Raw genomic sequence first — 6,015 nt, forward strand, 5'->3', positions numbered from 1 at the left:
ACCAAGGGGGGATCAACTGGCTGAGTCATTTTATATTGAAGGATTTACAACTGCCATTTTGCCTTCTTTTCCATATGCCATAGCTTTTTTGCTCCTCTATTCCTATATTTTGCCATCTTTTGTGTTAAAAAGATATTTTCCAATGTAACATTTTAATTTCCCTGAGTTATTGAGTTATTAGTGGTTGCTGGGATTATGATTAACATCTTAATTTACAACAATGTTGTTCAGATTAATACCAACTTAATTTCAATACTATTCAAAAACTTTGCTCCCAAATAGTTCCATTCCCTACACCCTCTTTGTTTTCTTTTGCTTGTACAAACCGATTAGTACCCTTACTGGCTGCCCATCTATTTTTCAGCAAGTGACACCATGTTTTATTAATTATCTCCATAACTCTCTGCAGGTCAGGGGCCCCTGGTTGCCACTTTGATCTTGCTGCTTATTATCAGAATTGCGTCTACACGGTTTCTGACACGTGTGTGGTGCCACCTGGTTCAATTATCTCTGGGTTGTATTAACTCCATTGCTAACAAGGAAGTCAGTTTTATAACAGCTTCGCCTACCATCATCAGTCCAGCCTGCAAAAGAGAGCCGCTCCTGAACTTCATAGTGATTCTGGTGCCCTTTCACCAGCACATTCTTTATTGCTTTGGTAGATGGTGTATCCTCCAGGTCCTCCTATGGAAGAGTCATCTGGTGGGTTTTCTGGCCTGACAAAGTACAGCTATACCAACATGCCCACTTCCCTGTGTCCTTTTTCAAAAATTGCGATAGTATTACACACATAAAATTCACCATTTTGAAGTGCACAACTTATAGGTTTTTAGTATGTTCACAAGGTTGGGCAACCATCACCACAAATAATTTTAGAGTAGTTTCATCACCCCAAAATGAAACCTTGTGTCAGTTAGCAGTCATTCCTTATTCTCCCTACTGACAGCCCCTGGAAACCACTAATTTACTTTATGTCTCTATGAATTTGCCTACTCTGGACATATCATTAAATGGAAGCACACAATATGTGTGGCATTTTGTCTGCCTTCTCTCACTTAGCATAATGTTTTCAAGGTTCACCCATGTTGTAGCATATATCAGTCTCATTCCTTTTTTTTTTTTTTTTTTTTTTTTGTGACACGCAGGCCCCTCACCGTTGCGGCCTCTCCCGTTGCGGGACGCGCAGGCTCAGCGGCCATGGCCCACAGGCCCAGTCGCTCCGTGGCATGCGGGATCCTCCCGGACCGGGGCACGAACCCGTGCCCCCTGCATCGACAGGCAGACTCCCAACCACTGCGCCACCAGGGAAGCCCCCTCATTCCTTTTCATAACTGAAGAGTATTCCATTGTACGGGTATAGCAAATTTCATTTATCCATTCATCAGTTGATGAACATTTGGGTTGTTTCCCCCTTTTGGTTATTATGAATAATGCTGCCTTAAACATTTGTGTACAAATTTTTGTGTGGACATTATGTTTTCATTTCTTTGGGGAATATACATAGGAGTGGAATTGCTAGGTCAAATGGTAACTTTATGCTTAACTTTTTCAGCAGTTGTCACACCGTTTTCCAAATTGGCTGCACCATTTTACCTTCCCAGCAGCAATGTATGAGGGTTCCAATTTCCCCACAACCTCACCAACACTTCTTTTTCTTTCTTTTCAAAAAATTTTTATTATAGTCATTCTATTGGTGTGAAGTGGTATCTTATTGTGGTTTTGATTTACATTTCTGTAATGACTACTGATATTGAACATATTTTCATATGCTTGTTATCCATTTGTATATCTTTTTTAAAGAAATGACTATTCAAAAAAAAGAAATGACCATTCAAATCTTTTGTCTATTTTAAAATTGGGTTATTTGTCATTACTGTTGAGTAAAGTTTACATATATATATATATATAAATTCTGGATACTAGACTGTTATCAGAATACGATTTGCAAATATTTTCTTCAATTCTGTAGGTTGTCTTTGACTTTCTTGGTGGTGTCCTCTGAAGCACAAAAGCTTTTAATTTTGATGAAGTGCAACTTTGGTTGACTGTGTTTTGTGTCATGTCTAAGAAACCATTGCCTGATACAAGGTCACAAAAATTCACGCTTACTTTTTTCTAAGAGTTTTACAGTGTTAGCTCTTACATTTAAGACTATGATTCATTTTAAGTTAATTTTTGTGTATTTTGGGAGATAAGTGTCCAAACTCTTTCTTTTGCATGTGGATAGCACCATTTGCTGGAAAAAACGATTCTTTCTTCATAGTATTGTTTTGGCATTCTTGTTGAAAATCCACTGCCCATAAATGTGTAGGTTTATTTCTGGACCCTCAATTCTATTCCCTTGATCTACATGTCTATCCTTATACCAGTACCACACTGTTTTTATAGCTTTGTAGTCAGTTTTGAAACTGGGAATTGAACCCTCCACCTTTGTTCTTTTTCAAAATTGTTTTGGCTATTCGAGGTCCCTGACATTTCCATATGAATTTTAGGATCCGTCTGTTAATTTCTGCAAAACAGCCAGCTGGGATTTCGATAGGGATTACCTTGAATCTACAGATCAATTTGGAGATTAATCTTCCAATAAATGAACATGGAATATCTTTCCATTAATTTAGGTCTTCTTTCATTTCCTTCAACAAAGTTTTGTAGTCTTCAGTGTATACGTCTTATTAAATTTACTCCTAGGTATTTTATTATTTTTGATTTCCCTCAGTGTTTTAATCCTTTCCTCTACCATCTGCCAAGACATTTATGGCATTTTGATATCTCTTAGCATGGGTCATCACTTTTTCCATGCTTCATAGGAGCCATCTTACTAGTAAGTTTGCACCAATTCCTGGGGTCTTTTGACAGAGTATAAATCTTATATTTTGGGAGAATGTACCCAAATTGTTTTTGAATCTTATGTTCTATCCCCCTTGATCAAGTACCCTCAGAATCTAGTCCCATGTGTATTCCCCCACCTCCTGCAATCCATGCTGGTTAAATCTTTTCACTCCTTTGGGATATGGTTTCTTTCCTCCCTTCTCAGGCCTAGCATGCCCCCAGCTGGATTATGCTGCCACTTAACCCTAGTTATAGATTTAGTGGACAGGAGGGTTGGTGGGGGAAGATCCTGAGGAGACACATGTTGTATTGCAGGAAGAGGCCCTGGCATTGTCTCAAGCTAGGGGAGTGTATGGCTCTTAGTAGAAAAGGGTGGCTCACTTCTGCAGGCTCAGAGGATCAAAAGGAACCTGGGAATATAAGACATTGGGGGGCATCAATTCAAATGTCCCCATCCCATGTGTCAGGGTCTCATTCTTTCCCAACAACAGCCCTGTCCTTGGATTAGGAGACCTAGTTTATTAGTAGTTTAACCTTCTTTGGAGCTTGGCCACACTGATGATTTAGTGTGGTCTGGTCCTCAGCCTTCTCTGCACTCCCTCTGCAGGTTATGAAAGCCTCTTTACCAAAGAGACCCTCTGGCTTTCATACTTGGCTTTCAGTTGTCTACTAACCACTCTCTTAGCTTTTTGTTTTCTTCTCCTAGAGCTTTAATAGAGCTAAGCAATAACCATCCAATCCCACTGTCCTTATAGTTACTATTTTCTCCATATATGGTATCAACTAATACATTCTCTTTCCCTAGTATATTATCCCAATTCACCACTGATGAAAGTGTTAGTAATTGTACTGTTACCTTATGCCAGGGACTATCTGTGCTCCATCCATCACCAGTGATGAGGTCCTCATACCAGCCGGGTAGTGATCCAGCTTCAAAACCCCATCTTATCATCTTCTTTCTCGATCTCTCCTGGCTCCAACTGTGGCAGTTTGGGTTTTCCAGGAAGCACACTCTGAGACAGACTTTAGTGTTCAGGATAATTATGAAGGCGAGCTCTTGAGATCCATGTCTATGGGTTGGAGGAAAGAAAACAGAATTGGGCAGAGGAAGATGTTGATCTGAGATACAGGCTGATAAACTCAACTAACCCCATTGGGAGCTCTTGAGCAGAAATGGCCCATTGAAGTTGCCCTGCACAGGGCCAAAATAGCCAGGCCGCTCTATCCTTCCCTTGATCAGTCCTTGGATTTGGGCCACCTGGGAAAGGGGCATCTCCTTGGGCAAGGTAGCTCTCTGCAGATGAGGCCAACCCTGAAGGGAATGACAGTGGACAGATGCTTGTTGACCCCACAATTGAGCAACAAGTCCTTCCTTGAAGGGTATCTGGTCAATGCATCTCAATTTCCACCACAGGTGTCATGCCAGCAACTTACTCTCAAATTAGTCAGTTAAAAAAAAAGTTCATTATGCTATGTGTGCAACTTTTCTGTAAGTTTTAATACTTTCAAAATTAAAAAAAACTTTAAAAAAATGAACATGCTTACATAAATTAAATGTGACTTAGGAAACACCTAGAAGAAAGCCTTCTGTTGCTGATACAAAGAAAGAGGAATGGTGTTGAAAGATGAAAATTCATTTGAATGAGTAAAATATGGATCACCAGAAGAGTTAGTGGGAGGTAAGAATGAAAAGACAAGTTGAGGCTTCATCCTTGCTGATACAACATACTTCAGAATAGGGCGATAACAGAAAATGCCTATTTCATCACAGCTAGACCTGCCTTTAATTTCATCTCACCTCTTCTGAGTAGGTAAAGTCTTTTCCAGATTATCTTTAATAGTTACTGTTTCCTATCTCCCTCTTTCTTTTGCTCCTTTCCTCTCCAAGGCCATCAGGGAACTTGAAATGTGAAGATGTGAGTCTTTGCTCAGCTTCCCATACTGGGATGAAGATTATTTTTAAAATTAATCTCTGAGTCACAGAGGGAGGAGGGAAAGAATCATTTTAATCTCTTCCTTTTCCCTCCTTCATAACCTGCTGTACAGCTAAATCATTTTTTTAAATCTGTCTTTTTTCCTCTTCCCCAAGAATCACTTGCCTTTTATATTTCCTTTGGAAACAGTATTTATAAACCTTCAGAAGCTTCTAAAACTGGAAGAAATTTTTCTTTGCTGAATGGGCCACCAGCTAAAGGAGATTTCCGTAAGCTGCTTTCATGTAAGTAAATCTATTTCTTATAATACTGATTGTTGGGATTTGAGAAGTTATATACAGTTCCTCCTCCTCCCCTTCTCACTGTGCCATCAGCTGTACCCTGTCTGAACTTTCCCTTCGTCTCTCCTGGGCTGCATAGAAGACACTCCTGTTTTCTGTGGGAGATGCAGGCAGAGACTCTTCTGGCCTTCTACCTTTGCAGCATGCTACGGCATGTCTCATGTTTCACTATTTGACCACAATTCTTTGAGGGATAAATAAGCATAGAAACAGTGAAAGCTACATTTAAAAAAAAAAAGTGTTTACAAATTTACATACTAAACGTTGAAGAAAAGCCCTACTTAACTAAGTTACTCAGAAAATGGGGACAAAGTTCTATGTTGGGTAAAGTAGGCACTTAAAGAATATATGTGTGGAATGAATTGAATGAAAGAGAGAGCTGCCTTAACTTTAGGAAACCGTGGTTTAAACAGGCAAGCTTCTGGGTGGAGATATTAATAGCACCACTTATTTATACAGCCGTTTAGCATTTTCAGAGTGCTTTCACACACATTATCTCATGAAATCCTTGGAACAAACCTGCAAGGGAGGAAAGGCATTTTTATGATAAGATTAAATGACTTGCCTGTACCCTAACAACTAATAAGTGGCAGAACTGGTGCCAGTATGCAGGTCTGCTGACTACTGTTGGTTCCCCAAAACCAGATGGATTTTTCTGATTTCAGAGTGGAGTCCTCAAGGATTACTGCTAGGGGACTTACTTAAAACTTTTCATAGACTGTTTGAAAGTGGGCTCATATAAGAAAAGTCACAGGGGCTTCCCTGGTGGCGCAGTGGTTGAGAGTCTGCCTGCCGATGCAGGGGACACGGGTTCGTGCCCCGGTCCGGGAGGATCCCACATGCCGTGGAGTGGCTGGGCCTGTGAACCATGGCCGCTGAGCCTGCACGTCCGGAGCCTGTGCTCCGCCATG

The sequence above is a fragment of the Monodon monoceros genome, unplaced genomic scaffold (assembly GCF_005190385.1).
Source record: "Monodon monoceros isolate NGI ecotype Baffin Bay Population unplaced genomic scaffold, NGI_Narwhal_1 Super_Scaffold_21, whole genome shotgun sequence".
Taxonomy (NCBI): Eukaryota; Metazoa; Chordata; class Mammalia; order Artiodactyla; family Monodontidae; genus Monodon; species Monodon monoceros.